Here is a 26,031-nt window from a genome sequence, read left to right as displayed (position 1 = left end):
CTGTCACAATCTGATCTTTCCACTGTGTTTTTTGGAGGTGCTTTATAGACTAATTTGTGCAATTTTTCACACCCAAAGTGAACCGTGGCCCCGAGTCATGCTTGGAGACTCTAATACAATCCATAACCTCCATTATAAGCAGCATATTTTCTGTTATCTAATGAAAAACTAAGAGCCCCAAAATATGAAACTTTGTAAAAAAAACAATAATTCAGGGCTTTATTGCAGTTTTATTAACGAATTAATGAAAAATGCACACAATTTGGAGCTCCAACCAGTAATCATATGTATGGCATTTTAATTTCTACTTTGCATATAAATAAAAAGAACAAAATCTTATTTATAGGAGTGCCACTGATATTAATCTACTTGTATAATAATGCATTTGTATAGTAAAGGGCGCCCGTTTCAATTTTGCCCCTCTTTTCTGGAGCTGTGAAAGCTAATTTTAACTGCATATTTAGTCATATGCACCAAGGAACTTGATAAACAAAGCAAATCTAGAAACTCAATTATCTTTTCAAACATGACTTGAAACTGATTAAAAATAGACTTGAAATGCACCAGCTTCAAAAATCTAAAGAAACAAAATCGTAGAGCACAAAATACAACAAAGCTACAATGTTGAGCATGTTTTTTTCAATAATGCCCCTATTTCTTAGTGTATGTCAGTAAGGTTTGAGCCTATTAATATGCTTGTTTACCCATAAAAGTTGACAAAATTGACTTTTAGCAGATTTACACATTTAAAATGTACTGCCTTCCTTGTATGGACTACCTTTTTTTCCCTTTCCTTTACCTTTACCAGTCCTCATTCACTTGCACTGAATGGAAAAGAGCAGACTGAACATTCTGCTAAACATCTCATTTTGTATTCCCCAGAAAAAATTATAGTATACGAGTTTGGAACGCCATGAGGGTAAATAATGCTAAAATGTTTGGGTGTTCCACCCCTTTAAAACATTAGTAAACCTAGTAAATATATAATGAAATTTAGATTCTGTTTTCATTATCAATGATTAAGAGTGAACCAAAGTTGAATGCAGGACATTAACAAACATTAAGAAGGCTCAACTCCCACACGCTGTGATAAACCAGTAAACAACTTTAATCTGACGTAAAGTCAACAGCAGACAGTCTTGAGTGGCAGTGTGTTGAACTTTAAGCACAATTTCCAAATATTAGAATGCATTCTGACAGTTAAATATCAGAGGGGGTACTTGAGTGACAGGATGAGACAGGGCAAAAGCAGGACAGATTGACTGGCTGGGTAAGAGGGCGCCAGGGCCTTTGGAGATGTTACCTGTCAAGGGGCAACCAAAAGGAGGCTCTGTCTTTCTCCATCTCACTCTCTGGAGGCACAGATGGGCCAAAGGTTTTTCTTATTTAAGGCGGCTGGCAGACTTTTTTTTTTTTTTAAATATTAGGGCTGCTATTGCTTTTGCAAACTGGTTTTACTTCAGGACCCAGATTTTACAGTGAACATAAAGTGGTGACCCAAAACACTACCAAAACCTTCCTCCATTCAGACTCTTACTCTCTCTCCCTCACACACATACGGTATGAGATTTAATTCATTGAACAGATTTAAAGTGCTTGATTATATTATTATGGAAATGTAAAAATGGCAAATGGGAGTCTACGTTTGGTTCAAATGTCATGATATGTCATAGCTGGTGGAAATACCTGACTGTGAGCCACTTCAGTTAATAAGATTACATGCTGGCTGAATTAATGAACAACTGAGAGCACACAAGCAGGGACAATCCCATCTGAAGCGCTCTTACATACCCTGAAAATAACTTCACTGACTGCTACATTCTCACAGCAGCACAAACGGATGTCAGTCCTGTTCGGAGTGCAAAATACGGTTGTTCACATGCTGCTTTTGTATGTGCAAGACAAATTGAGTCACGCTACAGTCCCAAACAATCACTTCGTAAAGGAAGCCACTGAGAATTATCCTCATCATGCACTCCGTGTAACCCTTCCCCATGTTCTATCTCAAGTTATCGGTGTGACGGCATGTCCAGGGATACTGTGTTCCACAGAGGACGCAATCTTTCACTTGGTCATCCATAAAACAGAAGCTGGCGAGCTCGGCTTAGTCGATCAATGACAGCGCAGGTGACATGGCCTCTGAAGTTACTGAACGTGCTGACATTTGGAGAGGAAATGGTAACAATCTCCTGAACACCTCGGAGTCGACTCATCCATCAATACTGTCCTTAACCTTCAGTTTGCACTCTCCTTTTTTGATCGGTTACATGCCTGGCTTTCTGCTCTTTAAAAACAACAACACAAAAGCAAAATTGACTCCCATTTACTTTATTAAAGGAATAGTTCACCCCAAAATTATTATTCTCTCATTATTTAGGTATTTTTGTCAATGCAAGTCAATGGGGTCCAACGCTTTCAAGCTCCAAAAAGGACATAGAGACCACTTGTAATGATCCAATCAACTCCCGATGGATAACATTTTTCATTGGAAATGTTTTACATTATTGAAGTAAATGGGTTGCAAACATAGTTTCATAATTACAAAAACAACTTGAAAAAGCATTCACAATAATACAAACGTACTGTATCTTCTGAAATGTAAATTCTCTTAGTAAAACTGAATACTCAACAGGCAAAAATGGTTTGTATTTACATGAAAATGATTGGAGACATTATTCTCAATAGTTGTTAACATTGCATTCTCATTCCTGTAAAACAGTAATCTACAGTATGTATAGGCGTAGCGAATAGAGTAACTACAGTATATTACAGTAAAACTGTACTGTTGTTATATAAAACATGTATTTGAATTAGCATACGTTAACCCTCTGGGGTCTGAGGGTGTTTTGGGGCCTGGAGAAGTTTTGACATGCCTTGACGTTTGTGCTTTTTTCAGTTGCTTAAAAACACATTAATGCTAAAGTCTGATAACACTTATTCAGCACAAACTGGGCTACAATAACATGTGAGCAACATGTGTGTACATGTTTGTATTTTTGAGAAAATAACGTTTATGCATGGTTTTGAAAAAACAAAAATTTTAAGTATTTGAAATAAGGCCATATAACACATACTAAACATTTGTCCACAAGAGAACTGGATCTTGTAGCCTAGAGTTTTTGCTACAAAATGATGTGAAAACCATCCTGATCACTTATTCATACAAAACAATATAGTACTTTAACTTTTGTAAGACACTTTTAGTGTTAGAAATGTCATATGCAAGGAGGCGTGAACTATCATGAATCTTGAGGTGATTCACACCTGAGGAGACAAAAGACCCCTCCCCTGGGCCTAGCAATGAGGAATGTGACAGAAAGAGAATGAATGTGAGGAGACTTAATGATCAAAGTCAAGTTTTAAGTTAAGAGATAATCTGACTACATTTTCTTTACATAAAGACTTTACTTAATTTTATACCTACACTACTGTTTAAAAGTTTTAGAAGAAGTCTCTTCTGCTCACAAAGACTGCATTTATTTGATCCAAAATACAGTAAAAACATTGTGTGAACTAATTTTACAATTTAAAACAGTTTTCTATTTGAATATATTGTAAAATGCAATTTGTGATCAAAGCTGAATTTTCAGCATCATTACTGCAGTCTTCAGTGTCACATGATCCTTCAAAAATCATAATAATATGCTGATTTTCTAATATGGGCATATTTAAAGTGCATTTTACTCATTTACACCTGAACAGATATTTGCAAGCACTGTTGATGATAATGAGGCAGCATAAACACTAGATAAAATATATTCTAAACATTCATATAATTTTATATCATATTACATATCATATTTATATCATATAGCATACAATTTAAATACCTGCTTTAGCCCGTATACCGTGATGTATAATATTTTGCGAATTAAATATTTATTTTATTATTTCTTTCACATAACAATTATGAGTAATTGTCGAGAAAACAACTCAATAGAAACACATTTAATGGTCCTAAAAATAGGCTTAATTTCCATTATATTACAATTAATGTGTATTAAAATATGTGTTTCTTAAACTTTGGGAACAGTCATGTCCAAGGGTTTTATATGTTTTAACACATTTTTCTTTTTGTTATATGAGGGTCACATTAACACTGACTTGGAAACTTTATCAGACTTTTATCATTTATTTTTGGTGCTTTTATGTATACATTTTATGGTTTTAATCTTGTCCCAGAGCCAGACTTTCAATATTAAGCTAAGAAAATCCATTATAAAAATACAAATATTTTTGCTATGTTTAAAACTATGACAATCTAAATTTTGCTCCTAATTGGGTTTTTTTCAAAAGTTGGTGTACTTGTTAACCAAGGCAACAAAAATGCCAGTGAAAAGCATGCTTGAAATGAAATATGAGTTATTAAATTCAAGGCTGAAAATATAGTTGAAAATTCAAGGTAAACACTTGCAAGCCAAAAAAAGAATGCCAAACCATTTTGTGGCATAACTCGATCATTTGAAATTTGCTACATTGTTTTCTGTCCAAGTGATCATAAATTCAATGAAAAGTGCTTGAATTTAGCTTTTAGAAATGCAAGTACAGGAATACCTGGAAAATCAACTTGTTTTGATGAAAGTGCTTGTTTTCCTCCGTGTAATGTGTGTCCATCAAAGATGAGGCATACTCCACTTTCATTAAATAATGTGTCTAAATATTATTTCTGTTCTTTACAATCAAATATAAAAGTAAAATAAATATTATTTTTAATCTCACACAGCATTGGTGCGCTAAAGAAATAATTATTCAGGGCATAATTTCCAGTCAAGCTGTAATTTTGCCAAATTATACAATACAGAATTTGAGAAGTGCTGAAAATGACACTGTGGTGGGAATTTTCATGACTTTTAGAAGAAGAAAAAATGACATGAATCTCCTGATTCAACAGTGATGCATGTGCATACACTGTTGGACACTGTTTGTAGACAAATAGAAAAAAATTGAGTATGAAAATGTTTTAAAGAAATTTCCTTTTAGAAGTCCACAGTGCTAAAGTGCTTGAAGTTGAATGAACACATACATTCTTATTTCTTTTGATTTTGGGGTGAAATATGGCCCAGACATGTTCTCAAGAGGTTCCATGATAAATAACACATGCAATGTAAAATACGATCATTGAGTCTTTTTATATTTTCATCTGTCAATTTTAAAATTCCACATACTCGTCCCCTGAATCAAACAAACATGTTACCACCCATGTCACCATCTGCACATAAATGCAGTATTCCTCTGTAAAGTGCTAGGCACTTGGACGCTTGCCTGGAATTTTCTGTAGCTCCTATCCCCTCAGATGGTGTTTATGCTAAAGCACAGTCCCTAATGGGACTTAAACAGTACGGACCATGGATGTAGCTCGTTCATATGCATTAGGCTCAATGGCCTGCGTGAGATGACATGTTGTGACCCCTGCTGTGTGGAAGTTCCAGGGGGTCTGCCACCATGACACACATAACCCCAACTGTGCTAGATATCTTAATCACAGTGTGGGAGGGGGGTGTGGAAAGTTGAGTTCTCAAAAACAAAGCAGTTTTTTCGAATTCAAATAAATTAAATGTGTGAAAATTAATGAGTATGCAACGCCAAAAGAATTATGCACGCTCTCTGTGGCTTTAAAGATAGAGGGCCGAGCAATCCTATGATTAATCAGCAAACATTTTCACATTTTATGTCAGCAGGGAACTTGATTTTGACATTTCGTACATAACAAGAGCAACAAGCGGCACAATCATATAACATCTCCCAAGGCAGGGAAGAAATTTACCATGAAAATTACTTAAATGAGTCTTAAAGGGGTCATGACATACCTTAATTATTATTATTTAATGATGTTCCTTGAGGTTGAAATATAATATTGGTAAGTTTTTTTGCCAAAAAAATGTATAATAAAAGTCAAATATTTATAAAACATGATAATTTTCCACCCTCATTCTGGCCCTCTTTCAGAAACGCTCATTTTTGGTGCTGCTTCACCTTTAAGACTTGATAGACACGCCCACTGTTATGATTGGCTCTCTGCTCTTGTCTGTCCTGCTCTCCTTGCTATCTTGCTCACCCATGCTGGATGGGGCTACGGAAGTGATAAGCAAATTAGGCTTTGATGTGTTGTTGTGGAGGTGGTCCGATGCAAATGTCTAGCAGATTGTGACATCACAATGTGGAGGAAGTAGAGAATGAGTCGTTTTGGCAACTTGGTTTCAACAAATGCTCTTTTTGCAATAAGGAGAAAGTTTTGAGGTCTGAAACTTATGGCATGTTTTTATAGTACAATGAGCTCTTATATATCAAAAGATCAAGGAAAATTGTATTCATGTCATGACCCCTTTAAATGAATCAACCGTTTCTGATGACAGTTTAAAAACAAATGATTAGAACTGTGCAGGACTCGAAAGATTTCTGCCGCTTGTACGATTTCTGCAGTTATAACTTATATAATAATATATAACTTATAATTTTTTTCAATGTTATATAAGGGATGTTCAATTAATTAAAGAAATAGTTCACCAGAAAATGAAAAATCTGTCATTATTTACACAAATAATACATTCTAAATAGAATTATATTTGAATTCTGGATGAGAATGATACACTTCGTTGGATGGGAAGATTATTAGTGAAATATTTTGGCCTGTTATCGTTTAACTTCAACACACTTATAGTGCATGGAAGTATGGACTATTAATGATCTTTTTAAGGTGCCCTTTTCATTTTTGGAACTTGACAGATCTTGTCTCGTGACTTAAGAGTGCAAGAGCATTTCTCCAGATAGTTTTAATTGGCCATTCATGTTGAACAATGGTTTCAATTAATGATTTCAAAACTCTGATTCATCTGATTCACCCAAAAATGTTCAAGAAAATTCCTGGTGACATGAATTAAATATTCTAATAAAAATATCTGTATTTTTTTAATTATATATATATATATATATATATATATATAATAAAAATATCTGTATTTTTTTTAATATATATATATATATATATATATATATATATATATATATATATATATATATATATATATATACACACATACACATATATACATATATACATATATACATACATACATACATACACACACACATACATACCATTACATTTATTACTACTGTATGTATTGTTATACTGGAGCAAATACACTCACTGAGCACTTTATGGAACACTTGTACACCTATTCATATCTAATTATTTAATCGTGTGGTAGCAGTGCGATGCATAAAATCATGAAGATATGGGTCAGAATCTTCAGTTAATGTTCACATCAACCATCAGAATGGGGAAATATTTTAATCTCCGTAATTTTGACCGCACCTCACTACAATTGTAGTGAGAAGAATATCATCTGAGAATGCACAACACGTCGAACCTTGAGGCAGATGGGGTCCAACAGCAAAAGACCACATTGGGCACTTTATTAGGACCATAGTGTTCCTAATAAAGTGCTCAGTGTGTTAACGAAAATGTCATTTAAAGACTTATCTTGATAGACAACTGTTATATGTAATTAAACAGTTAGAACTAACAACAAATGGGTGTAGAGCCACATGAGGGTGAGTAAATAATGACAGAATTTTCATTTTTGAGTGAACTATTCATTTAACAGTGGCAAATTACTTGGAGGAAAGAAATTTGGCTTGTATTAAAACCTCTGTCTACTTCCCTTTGACCAATTAACAAGTCCAACCACGAAATACGGCATTAATTGGGCTGTTGCTGAAAAAAGAAATCTTCCTGAGAAAAGATTGGCCATTGACTCGTAGAGTGCACATTCTGATCAGAGATTAAGACAAAATATTGACCTTGCATAGGCGGCGCTTAATCTTCAAACGCACACGACATGGACCACAAACAAATAAATCCGTCATACTCCTCTTGCGCTGGGTCAGAGCTGGTCACTGCGTACCAATGATCAAAAAGCTCCACATCCCATTAGCCCGACCTCACAGTGGGGTAACCCAATTAAATCAATTCCATTTAATCAGGGCAGAACGGATAAGCTGAGGAGGTGTGGCTTTCCTTAGTCTATTCGCGTGTAATCCGACCTCCTAATGACCCAGAGCTGTGCATGGAGAAACAGTTATTGGAATCTAATGGAATTTCACTGATGAATATTGGGGGAAGCCATGGGGAAATGTTACAAATCCATCAAATTCTTACATCTAACAAGTTCAAAGGTTAAGTGAATGGTCAAATATGATTTGAGATAACTGAACTTAGATATCAATTTAAAATAACAGTTTGACCGGTTTATATATACTGCAGAATATTTATGAGATATTCATGATGATTTTGCTGGCAATATAAAATTAAGCAACACTGTGAATTTTGAAAAACATTTTGTTTGGCTAATACATTTCCGAAACGCCCTGTAATTAGACCAGTTTTGAAATCCTTACTCGTCTCAAACTTGCAAGTATGCTAGCGTGTAGACAGATCATTTTAAAACCATCTTTGATTTAAACTTGAGTAGCAAAAACAGTGTTGGAGTTCAATTAATTTCCGTTAACATTAGCCTAGTTTCATCCACCAAGTTAAAATGCAGAAAATAAAATTGCAACATTCGCCGCTTTCTGCCCGTTTCCATTCAAATGGCCTTTTATCGCTAAAACGTGATAACGTAAAAAAAAAATACTTTGTCGCATACGTTTTGGTTTAGCGCATAAGAAATCTGCCCTGAAGCCGTTTCCATTCAGAAATGTGTTTTTATCACTAATTATTCGCCTCCCAGATGTCCCTAATTTTTTTCCTCTGAAGTTTTGGTAAAATGGGGAGAATATTGAGACAATTCATTAAAATTAGCCAGCTTACTGTCATTTTAAATTTACATATAAATGTAATGAGAAGAAGAGGAATTGCAATCAAAAGGGAACAGTTGCCCTTCTGATAGGACGGAAATATCGGTCCTGATGTTGCACCTATCGCAGGTTGCCACCGGTTCTGACCGGAAAGCGAATCGTCATGGCCCTGTTCAAGCTGGGAACCTGCACCAAGTAGTGGGGGAAACTTTCGGGCTTAGTATAAGGACCATCCATCGATGTGTATATGCTGCGAGCACAGATATTAAAGAAAAATTGATGCGTGTAATATCAGGGTTTACATCCTGATATTCAACATTTTGAACATTCATCTAATCAAAAGCATTGTCATCACAACTGCATTATATCCCGCATATTTCTCCAGCAACTTTTAAAAACCAAGTGAACTTGATTGTCATCTAAAATTTATTTTAGCTTCAAAATTCAAATGTATATTTTCTGAAGAAGCAGTAAATGCGATCAGAGGTAAAGCTAATTTAAGTTTGAGAAAAGGCATATATTGGTCTAAAAAAAAAAAAAAATTTCATTTGGTAATTTATTTAATTTTATTGAATGTTTTTTTGTTTGGTTGTAATATAATTTTTTTTAAAAATGTAATACTTTTTTCATTTAGTAATTTATTTCATTTAATACAGGTGATTTTGCCAGCAGTTTTTCAACACTAGACTAAAAAATAATTTCATAGAATTGAACTGTTAATGTTAGAAAAAAAAAGCACACTGAAGCTTTTCACCTGGTATTGTGCATTTATTCTTAATTTAAAATATCTTTGTGTACACAAATGATCTGTTTGGCTAATTCCGTGACTGCTGTCTATTTATTTGAATGGTGTGGAAAAGAAACTTTAATAAATAAACGGATGGATACTGCGATTAAATTAATTGCAAACAGTGGCCATTCATTTGTTCAATGTGCACGAGATATTTGTGTTGGCACTCCTGGACGAGTCACGTTTACATATCGGCTCCAATAAATTGGCTTTCAACTGTCATCATGATTAACACAGGCTAACGATTGGGGCAAACTCTGTCATGTGACGCTGCATTTTTGCGTTAATGCCAATTTTATCGACAAAAACTGTTTCCAAACCATTTTTTAGCAACATTTGATGTATCGACATAGAGTTTATTCCCTTGAGTTAAACGGAAAAAATATTGTGTCGACATTATATTCGATAATATGCGTTTCCATCAGAAAGCGTTTCACTGCGCTAAAACTTTTTCCGCAAAAAATCCTGATTAATCTGATCAACTGATTAATTTAAAAACGTTCATGGAAGATCCTGCATACATTAAAATCAGGGAAGTCGATTGATTAAAATGTTTGTGTGTGTGTGTGTGTGTGTGTGTGTGTGTGTGTGTGTGTGTGTGGTTGAAATAATGGTTCCTCTGATTTATGCAAGACAAAAATCAAGATATCGAATACGCATCATCAAAACACTGAAAACATAACATGACATAATTTTAGCTATATCACCAGCCCTATCTAAAAGTATTTAGTACAACTGTAATATAATGAGATTTCCAGTATATATTTAATTAAAAAAGGGATACCAATTAACAAAATTAACAAAAGCAGAAATATATTTGGCCCAGTAGGGATTCTTGGGAAACGTAATTATTCTGTAAATGTTCAATGTGGAGGGTTTTAAGGGGACCCTCCAAAAGCTCGGTCACAATTTGAACACAGATTTGGCCTGTGTATCCAACGAAAGTTCTGCTTTTTAAAATATGCAAAAGCTCATAAAAATATAAGTAAATTGCTCTTGTTCAGAAATGCTCATATTCCAGTATAAGACAAAGAAAACAGCCAAGTGGTCAGGACAACCTCAGTTAATACAAATGGGAACACAATATACCACAGCTGTACACAGTCTGCAGTAAATGAGCAAACTGATGCATCTTTTTTGACAGGCACGCGGGTGTAAAGATATAAAACAGTATCTTTTGAGATATTGTGGTACCTTGGGTCTACACTGGATGATGATGCTCATCACACACTAATGAGATCTTTGGAGTATACTCAGGTACGCCTGCAAAGACAAAGAGAAAAGCATCAGTAAACAAAAAGAGAGTGTGAGATTGAAGACTACTGAAATTTGTGGTGTACATATATTATTGCTCATACTTAGGATTAGAGGTTTGAACAAACCTCGTTAATCTAACTAAAATTGTGATATGTTCTAGTGTGATGATTAAACCACAAAAGGCTGAGACTTGATTAAATAAATATACAAATATACAAATAAATAAATTATACCTCGATATAATTTATGCATTTGGCAGACGCTTTTATCCAAAGCGACTTACAGTGCACTTATTACAGGGACAATCCCCCCAGAGCAACCTGGAGTTAAGTGCCTTGCTCAAGGACACAATGGCTGTGGGGATCGAACCAGCAACCTTCTGATTACCAGTTATGTGCTTTAGCCCACTACGCCACCACCACGCCATCCAACTAGCAAGGCAAAACTCCTTATGAAGTTTACAGTAAATAGGATGAGAAGATCTTGTGAGGGATTTTTACCTTTGATACTGTTTTTAGGGCCCTATGACATCCATTTAATTTTTTCCAAATTACATATGATTTTTTTCCCACATTTAAAATGTATACCATAATAATAATATTTTCATAGAATTTTAATCAAATGAAAAACAAACAAAAAAAAATTCAATATGACATTACAATATTTTTACCAAATGACGTGCTTCTATACAGATCCTCACAGCACAATCCAAAACACAATATTGGAGTTATTTTTTTTATGATTAATTATTTGTCAAATCAGTGCAGAGCATCACAGTTTTAATGAAAGTAACATTTATTCAGTACAACAGCATTCTTGCTTGTGATTTCTTGCTTAAATATAATGTAACTATTATTATTATGTATTTCTATACTGAATATTAAATTTTAATACACAACAGTAGTATATTTCTGTTGTAATTTCTTCAATTTCACTCATCTAGTTAATTGAGCTTTTATTTTGGCGGAAAGCCGAATGAAGCCATTTGAGTTTGTATGTTTTTGACAACAGCTTCACAACTCCAGATAAGCAGTTTACTATATTGTTTAAATGATGCTTATCAAACTGAACAAGTCTGTGATTTAATTATATAAATATATATTCTGCATGTGCTGCACACTTCAAGCTTGATGTGTGCTCTACTGTCTGTAATCTTTAAAAACAGAGTGCATGTGACGCTTATGTTTATTAGGCGTTACCAGTGTATGAGCAGCGGCTTCACGCATTCCCTTTAAAAGCGCACAGCACATTCAGACTGTATATTTATTTAATCAAGTCTCAGCCTTTTGTGGTTTAATCATCACACTAGAACATATCACAATTTTTGTTAGATTAACTGATAGGGATGGGACGATATAATTAATTTAGATACATCTCAAACCAAAAAAAATTACGAAAGATATCGTGGAATAACTCTATATTTAGAAATTTGCAACATTGGTTTCAGTCCATGTGATCATGAACAAAATGACCCGTCAAACATCATAAACTCTCTATCTCTTGATTTTACCCCTACTGCTCTTTTTTCTACACTGTTTGTAGGGTTCACACAAGGTCATTCAAGTGCTTGAATTTAGCTTTTAGAAATTAAAGTACTGGAATACCTGTAAAATCGCCTTGTTTTGATGAAAAGTGCTTGAGATTAAAACTGACAGTTTACTCCGTGTCATGTGTAAAGATGAGGCGCACTCTACTTTCATTGAATCATGCGTTTTAATATCCTTTCTGTTCTTTACAGTCAGATAATAAAGTAAAAAGAAATATTCATTTTAATCGTACACAGCATGGATGCTCTAAAGAAACTGAGAGATTCTTGTTGATCACTGATCACTGGAACACTGTGAGCTGTTGAACCCTTAAAGTGACAGGAACCATTTTAGCATTTCTTATACAAATTAATGTAAACTTGTAAATTGAACACATTATTTAAAACAGTGATAGCTCATATCATTATTATATATACAATTTCATGATATAATATTAATGTTAATATTCATTTACAAAGTTACATTTTGATTATAATAATGATAAAATATTCACTTTCACATACTTTTTTCAAGACAGGTTCTGTTCAGTTCAGTTTGTGATCTTTTCTTATAGTTATATGAGCAACTCTTACTATTTATAAGAGTTTTTGAGCATTTATATTGTGTATTATAGAACTTTATTTTGATGAGAAATTATAATGAGCATTTTGCTCAAACATATTTTAAGAAAATAAAAATTGTCTGTAATATTTAGTAATTTAAGCATTATTATTTTGAATCGAGATTATATAGAATCATAAACCTCATATCATATATTGTACATATATATACAAACAGATAGTCCCACCCAAAACTCATATCATTGGTTGAGCCAATGTTGCTGTGTCAGGCCAGACGAGTTGCTCAAACTAACAGAACTAAGTCTGTCCAATTAAATTTAGAATATTAGCCACATTTAAGTTATAAATGCATATTTTGTATGTGTGACAAGCACTGATGATGACTTGCGGGCCATTCAAACCAACCATAGGTGAAATCAACCTACAAATTGCTTGCTTAAAGTTTTGCATATTAAGAGGCAGGGCTGGACTGGGAAGATAAATCGGGCCTGGATTATATATGGCAACTGGCCCAAAAGCTGTCCTTTTCTGCATATCGCGGCGCCGTTTTGTTGTCCGTTATGCGTAACGCGGCGGCTCATTTTAGCTTATCGCAGCCCATTTCACGGCCGACCCACCGGCCAGCTCGGTTCTTCCGATGGCCAGTCCGCACCAAAGCGTGTCAGCCCACCTGGAAAATGCCCGGTATGCCAGATTACCAGTCCAGCCCTGTTAAGAGGAATAGGGATAGGAGAAATGTAATACTGAATATACACGCTTCAGCTTTAAATTTGAACTGTATTACAGGAGAAATGTGACTTCTAAAAAGTGCACTAGGAACAAACACCAAACATGCCGTCAATCCTTTGAAATGGTTCAAATTATGTGATGGCACAAAAAAAAACATGCAACAAACTTTGCCTGGCAGTGATAACCAGACCCATTTTAATGGAATACATCTGTCAAATTCGGCTCTGGCATATATAATATCCTTCTCTTCTTGGTCCCCATTTGAGAGCCACATGGTGCAATCAAATGACAAAGCCATCTAGATGAAGCCATGATACAGTAAATCAAGTAAAACATTGAGCTAATTTCAGGCTTTTATGCAGAAACAAAAAACAGAAGCAAAACACTGATAGTGAGTAATAATCCTTTCTTTCTGCGATTATATAAACTTAATAACATTCCGAATTCAATCACTGTCTAACTTAATGATTTTAAAGACTCAGAGGAGCATCTGATCAGATTGCATTCTGGACAGAATGGTTCACTATAGTCTACACACTACTATTCGCTCAACTCACATCATTCCTGACCTGTTAGTCTCCAGCATGCACAGTTTGTTTTGCATTTTCTATAGTCTAGTTTCTCCTGTGTTTTCTGGTCTCAGATGGCACGCCCACAAGTCTGATGACTACTGCACAAAAAGCTTGCAAGAGCTGGATATAAATCACCAGTTCCAATTTTACTGGCTGGTTATGCACAAGTACTGAGAGTAAGGGCACAACAAATTTATTATCAGTTCATTAGCAAACCAAGTCGTTTTTACAAGGTCCCGGGTTGATACAAAGAGCAGCTAATTTTGAGTTGTTTCACGCACTTACTAGCAAGCACATTAAATGTTGTTTAAAACTGTACATTCCACTTTTTTTAATGTGAAATAATCTGTGCAATAATATATATGTTTTTATAACTTTTGAAACGACATTATGATCCAAGTCTATACAAATTTTCTGTGAATTATCTAGTGTTTTTAGCACAACCGGTCATAGAGTCTGCCACACCATTATTTAAATTTAAATACAAATATTTTTTATTATTGCAGCAATCCACTTCAAAGACTCCCACTCCTAAACGGCATGTAAAAACGAAACAAATTGTGTTTGGCCGATTTCATTTCGATCAGACAGTCTTTTCCTGTCTAACTGGGGGATCTGTGTTTTAAAGTATAGCAATATTCGTCACAATATTTATGATGCTCTACGATGAAGTAAAGCAGGAAGTTCAGCACATGTTGCGTAAAGAAGTTCAAAGAAGAAGCCAGTACGTCTAAGATTGCAAAATATGATAAATCACCATGCACCACATAAAAAAATCATATCGCAACCCAGATAACAATATAATAGCGTATCACCACAACCTTGCTGATGCCACACTAAGTGGGCGATTCTTGGCCAGGATAAGCTGCAATCAGGACTAGACTTTATGCAAATCAAAAATCTGGCTATGCATGCCTAGTTTTTACAGACTGATCAGTGACAAGGAGATGCTGGAAGGAATGGTTTGCTTTGTCATGAAATTAGAAATGTACTGCCATTATACCGTACAAGATCATTTACTTCCCCATTGGTTTCGGCTCACACAATCCTTCTTGCTCCAAGACTTCATTTGCACATTGTCAGGAAAAAAAACATTTTATCAAGACACAGGGGAATGACATTAATAAAGAAAATGCGTGATAGATTATCTTCAATTATAAATACTGCCAGAACAGGAGTAAAAAAACTGATATATAAACCTTCCTCTGCTGTGCTGAAATTAAATACATTTATTGGTACGTAGATTGAAATCAAAAGATAATATCTATAGGGCATGTACTGTACATATAACAGAATTGTGTTCCACTCAGAATGCCTTTTAAATACCAATTCAACAGAGCTGTTCAGCTTGTAGTCCAAAAACACAGAAAAGAATTCGCCATGGGTTCACATTGAAGTTTTACATGGGTTTTATAATGGGGTATTTCAACTTAAAAGTAAAATAAGGTCTGTAGTAGGGCTGAAAAGATTAGTCGACGTTATCGACAACGGCGAAAATAAAAAAAAATTGTCAAATAGTCGTTTTATGTCATTTAACGTAATATGAGATCACATTAAACTGTAATGATGATGCGTGAGCGCAGTACTGCAGTTCGCCCCTGACTGAGGAGAGGAAGAAAGCACACCTCAAAGTCCAGATGCACTCTAAACTTTCACAGCTTCAGGTGATGTAAATGGCACAGTATGAAGGAGTTATACAAAATAAGTAAATACAGAAGCGCACTCGTTGTGAAATAAGCAGAGCCAGAGCTGCCACTTCGCTGAAGCAAAACTTGTGTGTCGGGACAGATCCAAGTAGGAGAGATTGAAACTACACCCGACTGATGCACTCTGGCACGGGGGCGCTTGTCCCTAGAGCATGCATGCTTAATGCAGCTAGATTATAACGTGATGGCTTGTGACTTATTGAGTCCTAATATATTTCACTCTGTATTTCTTATCGTGAAGAAAATTGGCAATATGCAGCTTTATTAATTGAGAGTGTTTTTTTTGTGATGGATTGGATGGAAGGATTGAAGTGAACAGAAATGTGAGAGAGGGCAGTCTTCGTCCCATTACACACTGCAACAAAATACGTTATTGATTTGTTTTTGTTTTGGCTTGTTTTCCAATATAAATGTTCTAAAACTCATTAAAAACAAAGTACATTTACTTTAGCAGCTATACTGCAGAAGAAAATTGTTTTTCGGAGAATGTTAAATATAATATTAAAAATACTACTATTTTAAAACATCTAAAAATCCTTTAAAAAAAAGATGCATTCACCTGAAAAGCAGCATATAAGATATTTAGACTTGCTTTTAGAGAATAGATCTTGAATATAAGTATATTTAGTCTTTTCTGCACTCTTAGAAGTATAACAAAGTGAAAAATTACAATTATATACAATATACACGTATATTTAAGATACATTCTCTTAAAGTAAGTCTAAATATATTGTATGTTACTTAAGTAAATTAATCTTGTTTTAAGGATTTTTGACAATTTTAAATGAAAACAAGACAAAAACACTTTATAACAACAGGATTTTTTGCAGTTAATTTTTACTGAATTAAACTTAATACAAATTTAATTTAGAGGTATTTTTAAAAGATGACTTTTGTGTGTGGGGGGGTGGGGGGCTGGGTAGCTCAGGAAGTAAAGACGCAGACTACCACACCTGGAGTCGTAAGTTCAAATCCAGGGCATGCTGAGTGACTCCAGTCTGGCTTCCTAAGCAACCAAATGGCCCGATTGCTAGGGTGGGTAGACACGTTGGGTTAACCTCCTTGTGGTCGCTATAATGTGGTTCTCGCTCTCAGTGGGGTGCGTGGCGAATTGTGCGTGGATGCCGCAGAGAATAGGGTGAAGCCTCCACACGTGCTAGGTCTCCGTGTTAACGCGCTCAGCAAGCCTTGTGATAAGATGTAGGGATTATGGTGACAGATCATTTCCAAGTTCTAATTTACTCTCATTTGCTTTATATTATATAAAATCAATATATTCCAATTTTGAATTCAATATCTATTTTATGAAATGTATCTGCAATTCATATTCTAACTTCATACTCTACATATCATGCAATAAATGTGCATTATTAGTCAATATTAATTATTAATTACTCATGTTTTGGAAACCAAATTTCTTTATGTGTGACTGTGTTAATTCAAATTGCGATACTGTAAATTTCTCTTCCTGTTAATTCAATTCAAATTGACACCTTTTCATGCTTTACATTTTAATTGTTTGGTTAATAACCATTCAGCACGCACACTTCTCTTCCAAAGCAATTTACAGTGTATTAATTGTGACCAGTCCTCCAGGAGCTGTCTTGGGTTAAATATTGTCCTCAGGGGCACAGCTATAATAGCTGGCTTGTGAAGTTGATAACTTATTGACTTAAGAGTTCCTTTGTCAATAGGGCTGAAACTAACGGATATTTTGATTAATCGATTAATCTAACAGTTATTAGAACGATTATTTGACCATTCAGCAATTATTGCAAAGATTAATCATTAGCTCTTAACTGATTATTCAGCTTGTGCACGTCTTAAAAAGAGGACAAAATCATCTTTTAAAAATAACTCTAAATGACATTCACTGAATTAAAGGGAAAAATACTATTTATTAAATTTAATTCAGCAAAGAAATTCAATGCAAACAAATTATATTGTTATCAAGTGTTTTTGTCTTGTTTTCCATTTAAAATTGTCTAAAAAGCCTTAAAACAAGATCCATTTACCTGAGAAGTAACATATGAGATATTTAGACTTGCTTTAAGAGAATGTATCTTAAATATAAATGTATATTGTATATAAGTGTATTCACTTGGTTATACGTCTGCGAGTGCAGTAACAACAAAATATACTTATATTCAAGATCTATTCTCTAAAAGCAAGTATAAATATATTCTATGCTGCTTCTCAGGTGAATGCAGCTTTTTTTTAAAGGATTTTTAGATATTTTACAATATTCTCAGATAATTTTTTTCTTCTGCAGTATAGCTGCCAATGTAAATGTATGTTGTTTTAAGAGTTTTTAATATTTAAAATTGGAAAACAAGCCAAAACAAAAACAAATCATAAACTTATTTTGTTGCAGTGTATAATGGGACGAAGGCTACCCTCTCTCACATTTCTGTTCACAAATCCATTTTTAACTCACAAAAGAACAAACTTATTAATAAAGCTGCATATTGCTAATTTCCTTCACAATAAGAAATGCACAATGATTCAATAAGTTGCGAGATATCATGTTATAATCTAGCTGCAGCAAGCGTGTGCGCTCGAGGGATGAGCGTCCCCACAGCAGAGTGTGCATCAGCCGGGTGCACTCATAGAAGAGGTGCTGACCACACAGAGAAATGCCAGTTTCAGAGTTTGTATTTATTTACATGATCTGCTTCCGTATTATTTGAACTTTTATAAAGCTATAATGCATTAAATATAACTGTATTAAAGCTGAATAGCCGGGGTGTTTCCTTTAAAGACGCTCATCACACAAGTTTTGCTTCAGTGGAGTGGCAGCTCCAGCTCCGCTTATTTCACAAGGAGAGTGCTTCTGTATTTTCTAATTTTGTATTTTGCATTAGAATTCCCTCATACTTTGCCATCTTCATCACCTGAAGCTGAGAAAGTTGAGTGCATCTGGACTGTGAGCTGTTTTCAGGGGCGAACTGCAGTACTGCTCTCGCACATCATCATTAGAGTTTAATGTGATCTCATATTACGTTAAATGAGATAAAACTACTATTTTACAACGAAAACTTTTGTTGACAATTGTTTTATTGTCGACGTCAACTGATCATTTCAGCCCTATTGGTCAATACTGCTTGGATTGAACCTGCAACCTGTGTTTTAGAAACTAGCCTTCTTTAACCATTTAAAAAATCCCTTTCTAAGCTGTAACAGACACCGCTTAAAAATCACCATGTCACAATTATTGTTCACTTGTCAACACGCAGTCAAGCGATAAATCATCTTTGTAATTATCAATTGATTAAAAAAAGCTATCTGACGGAGAAACCGACTTGCAGTCCTAATACATCAATTTTAATTACATTTCTTAATCCAAAAGAGTTGGCAATCACCAGAGACCAATTACAGGCCATGAGATACCAGCAAAAACCATTAATAACAAGACTTTGAATCTTTTGCCTCAACATCATTTGGAAAAAGGCTTCCAGGGGTTCATTTAAAATCGACTGGTAATCCCCAAACGTTACGATACACCCAATCTAGAACGTCATTACACTTCTCAAGATATAGGACACAGATTGATGGGGGGAAAAAAAAGTATCTATGGAGTCATTAAAAACAATTCACTTCCTGGGTACAGTACCATTATAGTACAAGATGAGTGGAGGAGGCAATTCATCTTAAATAATCAATCAAGACCTAAAGGGCAAAACTATAAGAGGAGAAACTTTGACAGCCCTGTGAATTTCTAGAACATAAAATCACGTTAAACTAGTGAGAGGATGATTTTTTAATTTTTTTTAGTTTGTCGTCTAACAATGTCCAACAGTGTGTAGATGCGTCAAAGGAGATTTTTGTATTTTTTTCTGAAATTCATGAAAATTCCCATCACAGCACATCTCAAATTCTGTATTGTGTTCAATAATGGCAAATGGCACCTTTTTAACCTTAGTGGTATTCAAAGCGCTTTACACTGCATCTCATTCACCCATTCACAAACACATTCACACACCAATGACGGTAGAGCTGCCATGCAAGGCACTAGCATGACATTGGTAGCAACTTAGGGTTCAGTGTCTTGACCAAGTACACTTCGGCATGTGGAGTCGTGTGGGCCAGGAATTGAACCACCAACCCTGCGATTAGTGCACAACCCACTCTACCACATGAGCCACAGCCACCCCAACATATACACACATATATACATATACATATACATATATATATATATACATACATATATACATACATACATACATACATACATACATACATACATACATATATTAGAATTCCGCAGTGGAATTGACGATGGAAATAAAAATGTTAACGTTTTTTAAGGCTAATTTTATAGCTAACACTTTGCGTTTCCTTAATACACACAATTAAACTATATTTTGCACATTTTTGTTGGAAATGACATCCAATAAAATACTCCTATCACAAGTGATATTTACCTTTTTTTTATTAAACATTACTCGTCTCATATTTCAAAATAATTCATTTATATTCAAATAATTTTAGAAAAATGTATATGTTTATTTCAGTCTTTGTTTAATTTATAATGGTTTTAAACGTGTAATAATTTAGTTCTCTTACGAGAGGTTCTCTCGTATTGCGTAAGCTAGCTTACGCTACGGGAAAGATGAATCTTTTCTGAGATATTGAAGCCAAAAAATTATCCTTAATTTTGTATCCATTGTCAACGCAGTGCAGCAACTGCATACCTTGAGCGGGCTAGCTAGCGAGCTCAATGGTTGCTCTGCGGCAACTGCTGCAGCCTATAGACGAACTTGAGTGAACTTGCGTCCAATGACAGGTGCTCGCGCCGTCACTGTATCGAAGCCCGCCAGAATGGGCGTGGCTAGAGTGCATATAAGCGTAAGTTCGTAGGCTGGAACCCTGATTTTCATCTATTCAGCGAAGCTCTTCGCATCTCTGAACTGCAGAAGCCGCGTCGCCGTTCGAGGGGCATCTAGCAAGCTTGGACAGCGCTCGAAGAAGCCGGCCGTCTTCGCCACCTTCAGCCATCCTGCGAGCTACGCCATCCGGCGACGTATCCTTTTAGAGCAAGCAAGTTCCTCAGCTGAACTTCACAAAAGAGCAACGAGCGTCTTTTTAAGATGCCTCGCACCACATGCGCCTCATGCCGTGCCCCTCTCAGCGCCGGAGACCGCCACCTCATCTGCGCTCTCTGCCTGGGACTGGAACATGCAGAGCTCGCCTCGCTGACGGGCGGATGCGACTTCTGCGAGGAGCTTCGATGTCGACCCTGCGGGCTCGACTCGAAGCACTCAAAACCGAAGCCACCGCAGCGCCTTTTGTTTCGCCAGCGCAGAAAGAAGCGCCGCTCCCAAAGGCTGCCGGAACCGGTGTTAGAAGCGACTACCTCGCCGAGCCTCTCCCTCGAGCCTCGCTTTCACCCTCCCCGCCTCCGGGACGTGCAGTTGCCGCCGAGCGGCCGCGACTGTTGCCATCTCGGATGACGAGGCGGACGATAAGGGCTGCTGTTCCATCATGGCTTCGGACAGCGAGGAGTGGTCAGGCTCCTAAGCCTCCTCCTCGCCCAGGAATCCAGCAGGACCCGCGCCGAGTCGAGGAAGAACTAACGCCTCCTCACACAGGCCGCCGACCGCCTCGGGCTCGAGTGGTCACCGCCCTCTGAGCAGGCTCCCAACAGACTCGACGGCTGCTTTCTTCAGAGCCATCGCCGCGCGGCGCCCGCGGCCCGGGCCGCTCCCTTCCTGCCGGAACTCCACGCCGAGCTCTCTAAATCGTGGAACGCACCTCTCTCGGCCAGGAACCGATCCCATGTCTCCATCGCTTCGGTGGACGGCGCCACCGAGAGGGGCTACTCTTCCATCCCCCCGGTCGAGGATTCGGTAGCAGCACATCTTTGCCCGCCCTCCGCGAGATGGCGGTCTAAGCCAGTGCTCCCGTCTAAGGCCTGCAGAACTACTTCTGCCTGTGTTGGCCAAGCCGCATCTGCTCTGCATTCCATGGCCATTTTACAGATCCTCCAAGCGGACCTTCTTCGAGAGTGGGATGAGAGAGGCTGTTTCAGATCTAAGGAGCGCGACGGATCTCGCCCTTCGCGCCACCAAAGCTGCAGCTCAAGCCCTAGGGAAGTGCATGGCCGCGCTGACTGTGACCGAGAGACACCTATGGCTAACGCTAGCCGACATGGGAGAAGCTGAACGCTCCACGTTCCTCAATGCGCCGCTCTCTCCGTCCGGTCTCTTCGGTTCCGCGGTGAGTGGCATTGTTGACCGTTTCTCGGAAGTCCAGAAAGCCACCCAAGCATGAATCTCTTCCTGCCTCGTCGCGCTAGCTCCTCTGCAGGCCGCCCACGTGACCAGCCTCCTGCACGAGCCTCTTCACAGCGCCCAGCTCAGCAAAGCCAGACTTCTCAGCGTCGACAGTGCGGCCGCCCTAGAACGCGCTCAAACAGCCGCCACAGACCACCGCCCCCCCGCGGGCCTCGGCCTAAGATTGCGCTGAAACCTGAGCAACCGAAGTCCTCCTAGCTTTGTTAAGGAAACGACGGCTCAGTCCCGCCGCGGCCGGACCACCGTCAAAGCTTCGCCCCCTGTCAGTCCCCTTCTCTCAGGCTACTGCAGTGGTGGATTCAGCAGCCAACAAGCCGGTGATACTGCCCGCTTGCCTGCACTCAAATGCCGTTTTCACGGCGACCCAAAGAAAGCTTGTGAAAAGCAAACATACCTTATGTGTAGAAAATGTGCCCACAATCCAGTGTTCACCCCTAAACACAAGCATTACACTTCCCGTGTCCCTATCAGAGCCCACTCGCATAAAGCAGGCACAGCCAGCTCGAGTGTTAGAGTCAATAAACGCGCCCACGAATCCGTGCGCGCGCTCCTTCTCTGCCCGCTCTGTCACACGGCCAGCAAACACCTCTCTGTATGTAAGTCCCATGCCCGTGACTATGCTTCACAGATGTGACTCTTTCCCCATTCACCTCAATCGGGAAGTCACTCACAGAACAGCCTGTCCCTGCTGTCTGCGAGCAGTCATGCATAAGCACAGTAAGCACGGTCACACATTCTGTTCAGCTCGCTGTGTGCGGCAATCAGGGCGACTTGGCCATTCACCCTCTAGCGTTACGCTTCAAAGCATGGAAAGCTATCCCAGGGATATCCAAATGGGTGTTAAGCACAATAAAACAGGGCTATTTGCTACAGTTCGATCGCCGCCCTCCCAGCTTCAGAGCGCGGCTCGAAACTACTGTGAACACGGAAGCAGCCTGCATGCTTCGTTCAGAAATAGCAAACCTTCTGTGCAAAAGGGCTATAGAGAGAGTGCCACCTTCTCTGAGCGAGTCGGGGTTTTACAGCCGTTATGTTCTTGTCCCCAAGAAAGACGGCGGCCTCAGACCAATATTAGATCTCAGGGTTTTGAAAAGGTGCTCGCAAAAAGACCGTTCAAAATGCTTACAATCAGGAAACTCCTCGCGCATGTGCGCCAGGGGGACTGGTTTATTTCTCTCGATCTGAAAGACGCCTACTTTCAGATTCAGATAAATCCCCGTCACAGGCCATTCTTGAGATTCGCCTTCGACGGCCAGGTTTATCAATACACCGTCCTTCCGTTCGGCCTGTCTTTAGCACCCCGTACTTTCACGAAGTGCATGGATGCAGCGCTCGCACCCCTGCGGAGTCAGGGCTTGCGAATTCTGAACTATTTGGACGATTGGCTGATTTTGGCACAGTCACATACGGAGCTTCTGTCTCACAAGACAGTTCTCCTCAGTCATCTGAACAGTTTGGGTCTTGCAGTCAATTGGACCAAGAGCTCACTTCAGCCCAGTCAGGCAATTTCCTTCCTTGGAATAGAGCTAGACTCCATGGCGATGATGGCTCGCTTATCTACACAGCGCGCGCTGTGTTCAGCGACTAGCCGCGTCTTTTCAGATGAACAGCCTCACACCTCTGAAAAAATTTCAGAGAATGCTAGGTTACATGGCCTCCGCCGCAGCAGTACTCCAGCTGGGTTTACTGCGCATGCGCCCGCTTCAGCATTGGTTAAACACCCGCGCGTCTCGCCGGGCTTGGGCCACGGGCCGCCAGCCGATCAGAGTGACTCAGACCTGTATCTCAGCTCTGCAGCCCTGGGCAGTGGCCGAATGGTATCAGCGGGGAGTGACTATGGGAGCTGTATCTCGCCAAAAGTCATCTCGACAGACGCGTCCAACACGGGTTGGGGCGCGGTCTGCGAGGGCTCTCCGGTTTTTGGCCTATGGTCAGTTCAGGAAAAGCTCCTTCACATAAATTGTCTGGAAATGATAGCGGTCGAGTACGCCGCGGCGCTTCCTCCCGGTCATTCAGGGTCACCACGCCCTGGTCCGCTCGACAACAGATCTGTGGTATCCTACCTAAACCGTCAGGGCGGTGTCAGATCCAGGAACCTCTTCCATCTGACAAAATGCATACTGAGTTGGTCCCAGTGCCACCTGCGCCGCTGAGGGCGACGCGACGTGCCAGGCCACCTGAACGACGGCCCAGACAGACTGTCCAGAGACAATATTTCCCCAGGGGAATGGTCCCTGCACGCTCAAACAGTCCAGAAGTTATGGAGCATATTCGGCAGAGCAGAGATAGACCTCTTTAGCGCCAGAAGAGAACTCTCACTGCCCAGTATTTTTCTCGAAAGCGAGGACGCGCTGGCCCAGGACTGGCCCAACCGCCCGCTTTACGCCTTCCCTCCTGTCTCGCTATTGCCACAGGTAATGCAGAGGATCAGGGAAATGCGTCACTCGGTGCTCCTCATAGCCCCGTGCTGGGAAAATCAGACATGGTTCCCGGAGCTTACGCAGCTGTCACTGACAGCCCCGTGGCCCATTCCAGTGAGAGCAGATCTCCTCTCTCAAGCTCGCGGCACGATCTGGCATCCCCACCCAGAGCGCTGGGCGCTGCACGCGTGGGTGATCAACGACTACCCGTCGCTTTGCCAGAAGGAGTAATAAACACTATCATAGAGCCCCTTCCACGAGAAATGCGTCCAAATGGTCTGTGTTTTCAAAATGGTGCACCGACAGAGACCTGGACCCACGGACATGTGGGGTGTCGTCGCTGCTCGTGTTTTTACAAGAGCTGCTGGATAAGGGCAGATCCCCATCCACGCTCAAAGTGTACGTGGCGGCCGTCACTGCGTTCGCTGAACCCCTGCACGGCCAGTCACTGGGAAAAAACGAGCTGGTCATCCGCTTCCTCAGGGGAGCTAGAAGGATGAACCCCCCGCGCCCCCCATCGGTTCCTATCTGGGATCTTTCCGTAGTTCTCGAGCTATGAAAGCCCCCTTTCGAACCGCTTCAATCCGTGGATTTGAAATACCTTTCACTCAAAACCGTTTTTCTGACTGCCCTGTCATCAGTTAAACGTGTGGGAGACCTTCACGCACTGTCTGTCAGCGCTGCGTGTCTTGAGTTTGGACCAAGTGACTCCAAGGTCATTTTAAAGCCTAGACACGGCTATGTCCCCAAGGTGATCGGTACTCTTTTCAGAGCACAAATCATTTCCCTATCGGCGCTGCCAGCATCTGATAGCGAACGCGACGCCAATCTCCTTTGCCCAGTCAGAGCACTGTGATTGTATACTACGCGCTCCGCCTCTTTCAGACGCTCTGAGCAGCTTTTCGTTTCCTTCGGAGGGCGCACCAAAGGTTTCGCCGCCTCGAAACAGACACTGTCTAGATGGATAGTGGACGCTATTGCTGCCGCGTATGCGTCAAAAGACCTACCATGCCCGTTAGGCATTAGGGCTCACTCCACTAGAGGCATGGCCTCCTCGTGGGCATGGTCCAGCGGGATTTCCATTCACGACATATGTGTGGCAGCGGGCTGGGCTTCCCCCTCCACCTTTGTCAGATTTTACAATCTGGAAGTGCCCGCCCTGCAGGCAAAACTACTAGCGGTTTAATACGCTACAGCTCCCCTGGTGAGCTGCACTGATGGGACACATTCCACACAGACCGGCACCGGCGCTCTGTCTTTCCTTTCCCACTATGTGCTTATGTATTACACACACACTGGCCCGCACTCTTGCCGGCCAAATATTATTTCCCCACTCACAAGGGCTCCCCCGG

General features: G+C 39.2%; 1 protein-coding gene across 3 annotated transcripts in view; it reads right to left on the bottom strand.

Annotated features, from left to right (window-relative positions):
* Positions 1 to 26,031, bottom strand: part of LOC127621959 (kelch-like protein 29) — a 327,531-nt gene that overhangs the window by 281,383 nt on the left and 20,117 nt on the right. For 2 of the 3 annotated variants that reach the window (XM_052095795.1, XM_052095796.1), the window contains exon 2: positions 10,784 to 10,852. The exons of the other annotated variant lie outside the window; for it this stretch is intronic. The gene's annotated coding sequence lies outside the window, so the exon portion shown is untranslated. The remainder of the gene's footprint in view (positions 1 to 10,783; positions 10,853 to 26,031) is intronic. 3 annotated transcript variants of the gene reach the window in all.

This window comes from Xyrauchen texanus, chromosome 28 (genome assembly GCF_025860055.1).
Source record: "Xyrauchen texanus isolate HMW12.3.18 chromosome 28, RBS_HiC_50CHRs, whole genome shotgun sequence".
Classification (NCBI taxonomy): Eukaryota; Metazoa; Chordata; class Actinopteri; order Cypriniformes; family Catostomidae; genus Xyrauchen; species Xyrauchen texanus.
The sequence above is the reverse complement of the archived record's forward strand: the minus strand, read 5'-3'. Positions and strand labels throughout refer to the sequence as shown.